Raw genomic sequence first — 15,275 nt, 5'->3', positions numbered from 1 at the left:
AATGTTTTTATTAGAACCGAGGGGAGGGAGAGGTGTGTATATATAAAAATCTATATTATAAAATTGAAAGTGACTATGTTTGTGACTCTTAATGTCTTGAATTGCCCGACCGATCTCGATTAAATTTCTAACGTAGATGCAGTTCTGGCTTAGGAGTGGTTTCAGCTTTTTACTTTGACAGTAGTGCTTAGGGGAGGGGGAGGAGGAGGACAGAAAAATAAACAAAACTTAATAACCCTTGAACCAAAAGACCGATCTTGATCAAATTTTCAGTGTAGATGAGGTTTGGAACTGGGATGACTTATCATTTCATTTTGATGGAGCAACGTAGGGGAGGGGGTGAAGGGGGAAATATATAAAAATCAATAAATATAAAAATAAAAGTGACCATGTTTGTGAATAACTTCTGAACCACTTGATCGATCTCAAGAAAATTTTCAACATATATGAAATTCAAACCTGAGAAGTTTTTTATCATTTCGACAGTAGATTTTATGGGGGTCAGGGGGAAGGGGAAATATATGAAAATGAATAAATTTAACTCCTGACCCACCCCACCGATCTCGATCTAATTTTCAACATAGATAAGGTTTGGGCCATTTCAGTTTTAGAGTACAAAGAAGGGGAAGGGGAGGGGAGGGGACAGATATATAAAAATAAATAAAACAAAAACTCTTGAATTACTAAACCGATCTTGATCAAACTCTCAATATAGATAGTGTTCGGGCATGGGATGTTTCTGTAATTTAACTTTTACGGTGCATCCTCGGGGAGGGGGAGAGAGGGGATATATAAAAATCAATTCATATAAGACTAAAAGTGGCTATTTTTGTAACTTAATTTCTCTTGAACTATCCGATCGATCTCAACCAAATTTTCAAGATACATGAGGTTCGGATCTGAAAACATATTTGCAATTTCACTTTAGCGGTAGATCCTAGGGGAGGGGGACGTATAAATAAAAACTAATAAAACCTATTAACTTTTGAACCCCCCAACCAATCTTGATCAAATTTTAAGCATATATGAGCGTCGTGTCTTGGGAGTTTTTGTTATCGTTTCACTTTCACAAGCCAACATAGCGGAGAGGGAGATATACAGTATATGTAAAAAAATAAAATAAAAATGACTGTTTTTGTGACTTCATCGCTCTTGAACCATCCGACCGATCTCAATCAAATTTTCAACATGAATGAGTTTTAGGGCAGGGATTTCTTTAGGATATTCAGTTTCGCGATGCAACGTAGGGAGGGGGAGAGGGAGAGAAATTTCAAAATGATCAAAATGACCGATATTAGTGTTGAATACATAGTTTTCTGGGTCGATGAGAGAAACTGTGACACTTATGATACTGTTTCAATCCAAGTTCAGACCAGATAGTTGGAGAGGGGGGGGACCAACGTAGTGGAGAGAAATAAACATTTAAAAATGATCGAAAATGACTAATAGTAGTGTCGAATCCATAGTCTTAGGAGTAGCTGAGAATAACAGTGACAATTCAGATGCCGTGTGTGGCAGCAAGGAGGAGGGGGAAAGGGAGCTGTATATCATAATGATCGAAAATCACCAATATTAATGTCTATTCCATGGTGTTTGAGATCATTGAGATAAACAGTGACATTTGCGATCCATTTTAAGTCCAAAATCAGCCCCGCCACTTGAGGAGGGGAAAAGATGTGTATATATATATATATATATATATATATATATAAAATTGATAGAAAATGGCCACTATCGGTGTCGAATTTATGGCTTTCTGGATCCCTTATATGAACAGTGGTACTTTCGATCCCGTTCCAATTCAAATTCAAACTTTCAACTTGCTGGAGGAAGAGGTTTAAAATGATCAAAAATGACTGATATTAGTGCTGAATCCACATTTTTTGAGGTCGCTGAGATGAACGATGACATTTCCGATGGCCCGCATCATGAGGTGGGGAAATATATATATATATATATATATATATATATATATATATATATATATATATATATGTATGTATGTATGTATATAAATGGTCAAAAATGACAGATACTACTGATGAATCTATAGTTGGTCGCCGAAATGAACAGTGACACTTCTGTTGCTGTTTAAGTCAATTTTCAGCCCTGACATTTGGGAGATGAGGGGGGATGACATACTTTAAAATGATTTATAATGAGCAATATCAGTGTGCATTTAAATTATTTATTTCAACCCAGCGAGGCGGGTAATACATGCTAGTAGATCTATATATATATAAAATCACTGTTTGAAAATCACTATTTGTGACTCAATATGCTGAACCGTCTGGCCGATCTCGATCAAGTTTGTAACATGGATGAGGCTTAAAGCTGGGCTGGTTTTAGGTCAGTTTGATGGGAGAAATGAGGGTTTGGGGGAGGGGGAGAGTATAAAAAAAATTAATAACTCCCGAACAACTCGACCGATGTTGACCAAATTCTCAATATAGATACTGTTCAGGCCTGGGATCGTTTCTATGATTTAAATTTGACAGAGCAACGTATGAGAAGAAAAGCAGGGGAAGATATATAAAAATCAACTTATATAAGAATGAAAGTGACTATCTTTGTAACTAAATAAATTTTGAACTATCCGTCTGATCTCAATCAAATTTTCGAGTTACACGAGGTTCGGATCTGGAAACATTTTTGTAATTTCACTTTAACGGTGGAACCTAGAAGAGCGGGAGGGGAAAGGTACATATGAATAAATATTAATAAAACTAATAACTTTTGAAACACTCAACAAATCACGATCAAATTTCCAACATGTATGAGGGTCGGCCCTTGGGTGATTTTTTATCGTTCCACTTTGACTAGCCAGCATAGGGGAGAGGGAAGGGTGTATATATGCAAATTAAAACAAAAATGACTGCTTTGTGATTTCATCACTCTTGAACCACCCGACCAATCTAAATCAAATTTTCAACATACATGAGTTATGGTGCAGAAATTACTTTAGGCTACTCACTTTGACGATGCAACGTAGGAGAGGGGGAGGGAGAGAAATGTAAAAATGATCAAAATGACCGATATTAGTGTTGAATCCATAGTTTTCGGTGTCGATGAGAAGAACACTGACACTTCTGAAGCTGTTTCAATCCAAGTTGAGCCCTGTAGGTTGGAGAGGAGGAGGAAACAACGTACGGAAGCGGGAGGAAATAACGTAGGGGAGGTGAATAAACATTAAAAATGATTGGAAATGACTAATATTAGTGTCGAATCCATAGTTTTAGGATTAGCTGAGATTTACGGTGACAATTTTGATGGCGTGTGCCGCAGCACGGTTGAAGGGGAGGGGGAGGTATACATAATAATGATCGAAAATGACCATTTTAGTGTCTAATCCGTAGTTTTCGGGATCATTCAGATGAACAGTGACATTTTCGAACTGGGTTTAAATCCAGAATCAGTCCCACCAGTTGAAGGAGGGGGAGAAAGAGTTATATAAAAATGATTGAAAATGGCCAGTATCAGTATCGAATGTATAGTTTTCTGTGTCGCTTACATGAACAGTGATTATTTCGATCCCGTTTAAATTCAAATTCAAACCAACTTGTGGGACAAAGAGTTTTATAAATTATCAAAAATGACCGATTTTAGTGCTGAATCCACATTTTTTGGAGTCACTGAGATGAAAGGTGACACTTTCAATGACATGGGCCCCAACATTGCGAAGGAGGATATAATAGTCGAAAATGACCGACAGTAGTGTTGAATCTATAGTTTTGGGATCCCCGAGATGAACAGTGACACTTCTGATGCTGTTAAAATTCAAATTCAGCCTCGCATCTTGCGAGAGGTGAAAATGAAATAAACAGATAAAAAATAACCCATCGAATTTATAGTTTCCGGGCTCGCTGAGATGACCGGTGACACATCCGATAGCCTGCCGCGCAACATAAAAGAGGAGGAGGGGGAAATTTTCCGATATTATTGTTTGATCTGTACTTTTTAAGAGCCGCTGAGATGAAGAATGACACTTCATATCTAGTTTAAAACCAAGTTCAGACCCGTAACTTGGGAGAGGGGGAGATAATAAAATGATCGAAAACGATTAATATTAGTGTCGAATTCAGGATTTTCGGGGTCGCCGAGATGATCAGTGATCTTCTCGATGCCGTTTAATTCGATGCCATTAAAAACGAAAACAGCATATTTCGTGGGTACTAAACACACGAGATACAGCATTGTGCATTTAAATTTTCATTTTACCCAGCGAAGCGGGTAAATATATGCTAGTAAAACTCCATAACCGATCTCATCCAAATTTTCAACATGGATGAAGTTCTATCACTGATATATATATATATATATATATATATATATATATATATATATATATATATCAGAACACCCGGTAAGGCATTTTTCTGTTCGTAGTGCACGTAGACATTTCAAAAAAATGAATAACTGCAGACAACAAACAAGAAGTATCACCTTCTTCTCAACCCCTACCGAAGTTCAGCATTAAGGGTCTTCACAGGTAGGCCTAGTGTATCATCTTGCAACACGAATCAAGTTTGCGGGTAAGTAGTCAGGTCTGTAAATATCTGAGGGTTCAGTGAATATATTCCGGTGCACGGTAATCTATTGAGAGCAAATATCCATGCAGCACACGTTTCAATATGCCTCTGAAACAAGTTGAAAGCCGTAAATTAGTTTGAAATAAATAATTTGCTAGGATATTCTCAGATCGGTGCTATGGTTCCAACGACAGTAGCAACACCATGCGGCTTAGCTGTGATGCTTTTGCGTCTACCGAAGTCGATGGTGATAAGTAACTTAAGATTAAAAGGTAAAATCTTCTATCCCACAGCGGCCTAGGGTGGTGATTTAAACGATATCTTTCTTACTCATCGTAGTTTCAGGAGACAGTATATTTGTATATCTTTGCGTATTGCAGCCTCCGGGGCAGGTAGTTATAGAAATTCACCTTTGCCTATTACGGCTTCAGAAGTTTGATTTAAGAAAACCTTCGTAACACAAAACTATCTCAGAAATAGTTTAGGAAGGTAGCGATCAGCACAGGAACATATTCTTCTGTGCACTTGAGGTCCTTCTTTATGGTTGTCCTCTGAAGGGGAAGTTCGTGAGAAGAGGGTTGGTCATCTTCAATTTCCTTCGGAAACAACTGCGCGACTTTCTGGTATCCTCCTTCCACCGTCTGTTGGTGATTATGCTTTGAAGAGAAAACACGTACTCGTTTATGAAGCATGATTTATAGTAGTTGCTTACACCTGAGGTACTGAACCTTACAGCTCCCACGCCAGGAACAGAATTCACAAGATTATTTGAAAAACACAAATATGCTCTAGAAACTTTTGTTAAAAAGGTTTTATTTTCATGGAAAAATCCTTGATATGTGCCAGTAAGTAGCCCGTAAAACTTTGCAAAATTCCCTTTTGTTGGAATCTTGAATTCTGTGTTTTAGGCTTTCTTGCAAAGATTTTAACAGAATTGGCTCATACTAAATATCCGAGAACATTCACTTGTACGTACCAGTCAAGGTCGAGATACTGCATTCTGGTGCCTCTGAAATGTAGCTTTATCGCAGGCGCAAATTTTGCTAGCATATGAGGAAAATAGCTCTATTAGCAAAACTGATATGAGTCCATACTCGGTTTTCCTATCGCCCAGCTTGCATACACCTTTTGGAGAGTGCACAAACAGGGGTGTGTGTGTGTGTAAGTTTAATTAGTTCTATATAATCTTTAGTTCAGTGAGAATACAGAATGGGTAGATATTTTTCTTTGACAATAAGGTAAAGATTTATATAGCACTAGGATTATTGATCTTTGGGCATGGAATATTATTAGTTATATTCCTATTTTTGTCTTAACGAAAAATACCAAGAAATGCCATTTTAACTAGATAACAAAAAAGAAAAAAATGTCGCACTTGCATTAGTGTCCCTTATTTTTGTTTGCAAACAGTTTCGTAATTATTTCCCCTGTGCTCACTGCTCACTAAATGCTCACTGATGTATAATGAATGTTTTCCAGTAAATGTTAATTGTAATTTTGAGAATTTTATAAAGTATCACAATGCTTACCAGTAGATAGTCTTCTATCTCTTTTTTGGAAACTTTGATAACAGATTTCCCTATTAAATGTTTAGTTTTTCTTATATATATTTTATTACGAAAAAGGTTTACAATGTATTTGTTTTAAATTGAAATTGTTTTTAATTTATCACGTGAAGTAGGTAGCCCGAAGGAGGAGAACTGAAGTAGCTGATATTCTACGTTAAAGTAACCAATTGTAGAATGATGATGCTTCTTACCTTCAGCACATAATCTTTACGTTAAAGAGTCAGATAGAAAAATTCGTTTTTTTCCTCCCCTATGACCACTGATCTTAAAGTTCTACATGTAATGGTTCGTGTTACATAATTTCGGCTCTCCAAACGCATTCATGCTTAATAATAATAATAATAATAATAATAATAATAATAATAATAATAATAATAATAATAATAATAATAATAATAATAATAATAATAATTCTGATTATGCAAATAATAATTTGAGCAACCACGTAACAAAATTTAAAATGTAGGAGGAGCACGACGTTTTATTTTGTCCTCTCTTTTCAGCACCCTCCCAAAAGAACTTATTTTCTGATAAGCACGGCAGACAAAATGAATAAGAAATATATTTAGAACATCCTTTCCTCCGTGAATGAAATATCAGGTAGAAATTTTTATTCTACCCAAGATGACCCTAGGCAGTTATGGTTAGGTAACTAAAGAAATACGTAATATATTTATAGCGCCCCTTGACTCTAATATAACCTTTATTATTTGGAGGGCGCCAAACACAACCAAAGTGACAAAAAGAATAGGAAAGTGTCCAAAGATTACAGAATACTTTATATTTTGTTAGAAACAAAGCACAGCACAGCTTGAGTCGCTTATAAAATTAGGCAGAATAAACTTTTGCTGATCGTTGTTCTAGAGGGATTTGTCCAGGATGGTTTGCTGTCGGGCTAATAACGATTAGTATGTTTATTTACACTACCGTTAAAGAAATAGCAAACCTTCTGAAAGGAACTTAATTAGGAAATATCAGATCTTCCTTATACTTAGGCAGACTCGTTCTGAAATATTGCATCTGGTGTTCTGGATGAAAGATCTATGGGACTATTAGAAAAATATATATTCCCATAAATATATATTTCTGAAACAGTTATTGAATTAGGTTCGAAGCATAGGGGTAAATAGGGCCCCCGCAACCTGCGGCGTGGGGACAGCACAAGCTGCAAAGCCAAAAATTATATAGAAAGTACGCAGGGGCGGACCAGGTTAAACTTTCACTCGGACGAAGTGACTTTTTGGCGCCCTCCCCTTAGTACTAACCTATATTTCACATTTTATCATAGTGTTTTTACTTGTTTAAAGCCATTTTTTGAAAAAAACATTCACTACCTAGAAAAAATTCACAAAGAATATGGCCCGCAATAAACAATACGAACTCTGCTACAGCTTCGTCTAGTGGCTAGCACGGCTGACTTCTGTGGTCCCGGGTCCAATTCCCGGTGGATTACTGTTGAACAATAAACGTGGTTTGGATTCCACTATAATCAGTATCCACATCTCCTTTGGGCATTAAGGCGTAACCGTGGAACGCTAAACTCAAACAAACAAACAAACAATACTTACTCCCCCTCCACTCTTTATTCCACATGTCATCTCTCCATTTGTCGATGCAACTCCCTTAGTACTATGAAACTATTTTCTTCCACGGTGAAATGGAAAAAGATTGTGTAATTGCCGCTGCTTCATAAGAATATAAATAAAAAAGTCAGTGGAAAACACATTGTAAAATTTACTTTTTGACGCTCATTTTGGCGTCCTCTGTTGTGCGACCCTTGGTTCGCTCCGGCAAGTACTGACGCATAACTAAGGGCTGCGGAGGAGTGGTTAACCCTCATGTTATGCCGTTGGTTTGACGTGTTTGAAATGTTCAGTAACTGATCGGTTAGTGAAATAATTTCGACGGATACTGATATTTAAAGTTTAGTTAAAACAGTATTACCTAATCAAATACACTTCATATCGCGATATCACAATTTGATTTTTTCTCACATAAAAAAAGAAAAACAATAGTGATAAAAACCGTACTCGTATTGGGCTCGAACTAACAACCTAACTAGCACAGACTACTTGCTCTCACCGTCTGAGTTTTGATTTTTTACGCGAAAGAGGTCTGTTATATTACGAGGCATGGTTTTCATTATGATCGTGCTGTTAATTTATTCTTTCGATTGATAGTTTCCACTGTTTGCTTTATCTATATAAATAAATGTATAGATTCATATATTAAGAGTCTTTGGATAATGTGTGTAATAATTTCGCGAGAAATATACTTGCTCAAATGTATTGCATGCTATGATTTTCCCTGATTGTCTGTTCGTATGGTAGTCGGAAAACACGTCAAAACTGTTCGAACAGGGATGGAACTGAGTTATCAGTAGATTGATCTTGAGGGCAAATCACCATATCCTAACTATAAACGTAAGTTCAGCATGCATTTCTATTGAGTTCTGTTCAGTATTGGTATCTTCATATCACGTTTGTTCTTAGGAGTAATATTTTACAAACCCAACCATTCGATAGAGAGCAATGGCAAAGAACCAAAGGGAAGGAATTAATGCCCTTGTTAAGGTGGGGTACCACCGTGTGCAATAAAAATATCGCTTTTCCTTGAAGTGATACTTTATAAAATAAATCGTTTTCCTTTACATATTCAAAGTTTACGAGTGTTTCAAATGAGGAAACATTACTGACAAACAAGAACGCATTTAGAGGCGGGTTCAGGGGGTCCGGACCCCCTGTGAAATCTCAACTTTTCTGTAAATTTAACCTAATTTAACCTTATTTTTTAAATATTATAATTTATCCTAATATTCAAGTTGGACCACACGAATAGCTTTGGACCGCTCTAGAAATAAATACCTGCATACGTGCCTGCTGACAATCGTTAAATTATAAAGTAAAATAACTAAATTAGGAGAAAAAAGGTTTAACACGGGCTAACTTTTGTCCACTGCCAATATTGTTAGAAGGAATATTAATATCAAAAACACCTAATCAATGCTGAACCTTGGAACTTCATCCCGAACAGCAAGCCTATTTTCGAAATACACTCAGCCATAGCCATAGGGAATTGTAAACGAGTTATGTTTGGCAACATCGCACGGAAACAAATGAATCTGAATAGCATTCTAACCCGTTCCTACTACTATTACTACTTCTACTTTTACTACTACTACTACTAAATTTGCTATGGATCTGTAGAGTTCAAGGACAAGCTTATTTTAATGAAAGAAGTTAAATGAAAAATTTAAGAAATAATCGTTATATCATTTTTTGAATATTATTTTTGATCTTTCTAACGGAAGAAATGTTATAAAGTGTTTTAAAAATAATAAAATTAACTCTCCTTAGGCAGGGTTTGAACCCACGCCAAAACCAATTTTCCTTACTAGCATGTTGCGCTAGTTCACTAGGCTACGAGGGAGGATAGCTTCGAGCGTTTACTTTGTGCTATATTTACGTCATGTCACCAACAGGATAACTATATAGACGTCATTATTTTCCTACATTGAAGAGCCCCCGAGCTTTGATCATTGTCTACTCGGATTGAAATTGTCATTTAAAACGAACACTTTAATATGAAGCGAAAAATTCCTTTAAATTAGACGAAAACTTTAAGAATTTGAATATTTTTGCCTTTTACCATAAGAAGTCATAGCCTCTACACCGACGATCCCCCCGAGGTTTGATCATTGACCACTCGGACTGAAATTCTCATTTGGAACCAAAACTTTAATATGAAGTCAAAAATTAAAGTTTTACATCAATTTGAACTGACTCGGTTCCGGTTCACCACAATATTATGTTTAGCTTGGTTAAGTGGTAATTTGTGACAGCTTCACATCATCAAAAGAATCTTTCACTTCACCCCCCTACCCAGGAGTCCGTGCTGGATCCGCCACTAGAATCAATAAAAACTTTTCCTATTCTTTTTTCACCCTTGGTTGTGTAAGAGCTGCCTCGACCAAATAAAGAAGCGGTAATATTACATTCAAGGGGTTCTATATATTAGGTATTTCTTTAGTTACATACTCTTAACCGCACAGGGCCATCTTCGGTAGAATAAAATGCTACGTAATACTCTAATTATGAAGGGGGAGAGGATGTTGTAAATATATTTCTTATTCATTTTGTCTGCCCTGATTATCAGAAAATATTTTCTGTTGGGAGGGTACTGAAATGAGAGGGGCAAAATGAAACGTCGTGCCGCCTCCCACATGGTTGGTCAAATTATTACGAAAGAAAGCATTTTAAGCTAAGATGTCTAAGGTTACAATATTTGGTAAGGATAGCATATTCAGGATTATTATTATTATTATTATTATTATTATTATTATTATTATATGAATGTTTTTGGAGCATCGATATTGTGTAAGACGAACCATGGTATGTTGAGCTTTAAGATAAGTGGTCATAGGGGAGGGAAAAACGATTTTTTGTGTCTGACTCTCTAACGTAAAGATTATGTGCTGAAGGTAAGAAGCACCATCATTCTACAATAGGTTGCTTTTACGTAGAATATCAGCTACTTCAGTTCTCCTTCTTCGAGCTACTTACCTCATGTGGTAAATTCAAAACAATTTCAATTCAAAACAGATACATTGTAAAACTTTTCCGTAATTAAACATCTAGGGAAAATTAAACATTTAATAGAGAAATATGTTTTCAAAATGTCCAAACAAATACATAGAACACTATTTAATGATAAACATTGTGAAACTGTAAAATTCTGCAAATTAGAATTAACATTTACTGTAAAGCATTCGTTATGCGCCAGCGAGCGTATTGTGCGCAGTGAGCACAGGGAACATAATTACGAAACTGTTTGCAAACAAAAATAAGGGACACTAATGCAAGTGCGACTACATTTTTTTATTTTTTGGTATCGTCATGAGTTTTACACAGATGTTACAATTTTATTCTTACCCACATAGAACATAAATAAAACAACCACAGAAATGAAAGTGACATTGGCACTTCTATGGGGTTTGAACCAGACACTTACGGCATACAGACTCGCTGTTTTAACTAACTGAGCTATTTGTTTTCTTACGCGAACAGAACCTGTTCCACGGTAAAGATGATTTTTCATTACGATCGTGCTACCAATTTTTCGTTTTCCATAGGTAATTTCAACTATTTTCTCCATCTATACGTTAATACTGGGCATAGATTCATATATTTGGAGCTTGCAGATAATTCACTTAATAAGATATATAAGAAATGTTTCGTTAAAATTTTCGTTTTTGCTTTAATCCCCATTTCTTTCAATGACATAGATGTCCCTGCTTCGTGTTGAACTGCAGAATACCCTCGCGTTCTTGAAAATTTCCCACTACAACAGAGTTGGTAACTCTCGTGATTTCGGTGGATTTAATGTTTTTGCTTCTAATTTATTTACTTTGAGATAATATCTAACAGAAATATTAAAAACTGGTTTGCTATAAACGTTTTCTGCTGGGGAAACATTCCGATATTTCGAACATATAAAGAAAACGGAGATATTTTCAAGAAACTTCAAAACAAAGAGACGCGTCATTTATTTTGCTCATAGTAGTACATACAAACTTTGGAAACAAAGTTGTAACAGTCATTTTGTATGTTCAATTTTTGTACAGAGTGCTCATGTTTCAATGTAATTAAGTTTTTCCTTAAAGTATCAAATGTGGGATACTTTTAAACTCATATTTTGGATCTGGTCAGTACAAGAGCCAAATCAAAAGTCCGGGTCATCTATCCCAAACAATTTCAATTGAACCAAACTGAACAGCTAAGTACTTAGCAAGGAAATACAGAAAATAGCTACGCGTTAAAATTCTCTCCACATCTAATCTGTGTTTCTGGGTTAACATTTTTCTTTCGAAACAGTTAAGGTCTTATGTTTTTCCTTTCTATTGACGAATGTGATATAAAAGGAGACTGACTGTCGTGAGAATGCTTCTAAGTCGTCGTTACGCGGAAGGTTGAGGAACTGTCTGAATGGCAGGAGAATAAATCGAAAAGGCGGACACACGCTTCAGAGTGTTTACTAACAAATGCATCGAGCAGTTCTGGTCATCTGAATTCGCTCACGGCCCGTTTGTAAACGAGTTGATTCTTTCTCGCTGATACTTGTCTTAAATACCCACTTCTACTCCGATAAAGGGAAGTAGAGAACAAACATACAAAGAGTCTGCCGATTTAAGGAGTAGTGTACGAAGTTCAATTGACGAATATCTGGTAATCTAAATATAAAGAACCATGTAGTTTCTTTCCACCATGTAGTTTCTTGTAGTTCTTTCATATTCTTGTAGATTTCCCCAAAAACTGCGTGTACTTTCCTACTTTGAGTTTTATTTTACACTAAAGGTACGTGAAACAATTTTACACTGTAGAGTTCCTGATAACGAATGCAATTCTGTAGAAGAATGTTAATTGTGTGTGTGTGTATAACATTAGATCATCCAGATATATTATTGGTACCAGAATCATTTGTATCTTGCAGGTGAAGTTGGAACCAGTATATAATAAATATAGTACGGCACCACAGGTATTTCGGAGGGAACTGATAAAAATAGCGACATAAGTGCTTTCCGAACGCAAATTTGAACAAAATTCTTGTATTTCGATGTCGCTCTCGTTTTTGTATTTCGATGCGCACTTTAGTTTTTTATTCCACATTTGGTTCCAACAAGTCTGTTTCCGAACTCGGAGCTAACAAGTACGCAAATACGTGTATCAGTAGATATGTGTGTATGTACATGTGTGTATGTGTGTGTGTGCCTGAAATTATATGCTTTACTATAGTTCTGAAATTTATATATATATTACCTAATAGTGTCCTGTAGAAATCCTGCGGGAGAAGCATGAAATGTGTATTGTTTTTCTGAACAGTTACTCACTTACCTGAGTTAGTTACCGTTTAGGTCACTTATTATTCTTTAGCTGTTTCAACTATATAGGGTTAGTACATTATTTTCACATTTTATATATAAATACTTTCAATTATTATATATTTAAAAGTTATTTCAAACAAACTTTTGCAGGTATTCTACAACATAGATTTACCTAGAATAAGAAATTTATTATATCGTATAGTACCTTCGGGATAACTGAATATACATAACAGAATGTTTATTTTTCTCAATAAAACCACTGACATTTAACGGCTTCATTCAGAGTGCTTTGGCTTGTGAAAGTATTTTTCTTCCTTAAGATAATAAAATGAAATTGAGTGAATTTGATTTACCTGGATTGCGAAGGAGAGATGGAGTTGCCACGCTGCATATAGTAAGAAGAAGGATGCTGGTTTTGAGTGCTGGAATATGTTTCTTCACCTACAAATGAACAATCGTATTTTTACATTTAAACACGAAGGAAATAATTAATTATTATCATGCAATGATAAATTAGAAAAGTATTTGAAAATTGGGTTCGAAATTATTATTGGAGAAAAAATTGGGTAAACATATAGTTACTACTAAAACACTTTTGTTATGAGTTATCAACTCAATTGGCTAAACATACGATCTACAAAACATTTTATCTTACTTTGTAACAATTAAAAACTATATTATTTATTACAAAGGTAACCAACAAAGTTCTGTCCTTTTTCGTGGAACCCTGTGTTCAGTTAGCCCTTATATCGTGAGTTGAATGCGAATGGAGATAAGTCGAAGATAGGTTTTTGTGTGAGTATATGTTGTATACTACCTGGTTGTGGAAGTTCAGTTACACCGTGAGTTTGTGTAAAGAGAGAGTGAACGTAGGATCTAGAGAGAATCTCCTAAAGGGCGTATGTGCTGTGCAAGTTCAAACCTGGGGCAAACGGCGCTGCAGTGAGTAGAAGAAAAGCCAGGCCTTTCGTGATGATGTCGTGACTACCCGGACAGTGGAGCGGCAGCTTAACAGGTTTAAGGATGGTGATTAGCACCCAAACACGCACCAGGTGCTAACACTAACGTGAGGAAGACAAACACATGTACAAAATGAAGATCTTAAGGCAGCAATTGAGTCGAATAATAGCCAAATATGTCAGCAACTTGCACTACAGTTCAGTGTGTGAAACCACTCGGCAGCACCTCCATCTTCTTAGGAAGCATTACATATTGAATCGATGATTTGCACATGATTCAACTCCGTGCCAGAAGGCAACGCAAGCAGACACCTTTGATTCTTTGCTGTCTCGTCTGAAAAAGGAGGAATTTTCGACAGGGTATTGTCATGTAATGAGAAGTACGTCATGTACGAAGCTCCTCGGCCCCGTCATCATTAGTTAGCATCCCATGAACCGGCTCCAAAACAATCGAAACCAGAACAGTACCAGAAGAAGGTCCTTCTGTGTTTGGTGGACTCCTCTCGTCATCGTACATCGGGAACTGCTACCTGCAACTGTGTAGTGTCAGCATTTCAGCCGTGATGAAGAGTAACTGAAAATTCTAAAACCAGCACTTCTGAATCGCAAAGGGGTTCTCCTGTTACCAGACAACGCTAACCCTCACTTTCCTAGTATTACCCAGGACACTTTTTCATACCTTGGATGGAAAACACTGTTGCATTTACGATACTTCCCGGACATTCCACAGCCAAATTATCAAGTGCTACCCTTGTTGGATAATCACTTCAGAGGACGGCAGTTCAAATCCTTAGTAGAGGTACCAAATTCACTTGATACCTTTTCAGCTTCTCGGCCCACGAAGTTCTATCGTGATAGAAGTGATTTCGCTCCAGAACGTTGATAGAAGAACGTCAATGCTGATGTGGACTAATTTTGATGTTCCAGGTACGACTTAGCTGATATATCGATGTTCGAATGCGTTGGGTGAAAAAGCTAAAGAACATTCCTGGTTACCTTTATATTTATTCCTGTCTAAAAGGTATAGTCATTAAAGCATGTGAAATAAAGAAGTGAACGAGAGTGTATTATTTTTTTTTATTTGTTTCTCGTCTCACTACTGTCAATCTGTATAGGATTTATATCTATAGGACATATATACAGTTTTTGCAATTATTTGTATAAGTATTTCATGGTCAATTAATAGTTAGCATGAGTAAGTAAAAATAACAAAGGAAGACATAAATTAATAGTATGTTATACTGCTACATATCACCTAGCTTTCGGATTAGTACAACAGAGAGTTTCTTCTGCTTATGCAAGATGCAATATCCTCATAAATCCCTGGAATGGGACTTAC

At 36.2% G+C, this 15,275-nt stretch overlaps 1 long non-coding RNA gene across 1 annotated transcript in view; it reads right to left on the bottom strand.

The window, feature by feature from the left end:
• LOC145683410 (uncharacterized) overlaps nt 1–15,275 on the bottom strand; it is a 167,827-nt gene that overhangs the window by 53,514 nt on the left and 99,038 nt on the right. The window contains exon 2 of the long non-coding RNA XR_014131082.1: nt 13,331–13,418. This is a non-coding gene — a long non-coding RNA (uncharacterized LOC145683410). The remainder of the gene's footprint in view (nt 1–13,330; nt 13,419–15,275) is intronic.

This window comes from Thermobia domestica, chromosome 4, assembly GCF_964235325.1.
Source record: "Thermobia domestica chromosome 4, izTheDome1.hap1.1, whole genome shotgun sequence".
Classification (NCBI taxonomy): Eukaryota; Metazoa; Arthropoda; class Insecta; order Zygentoma; family Lepismatidae; genus Thermobia; species Thermobia domestica.
This window is presented reverse-complemented; position numbering and strand designations above follow the sequence as displayed.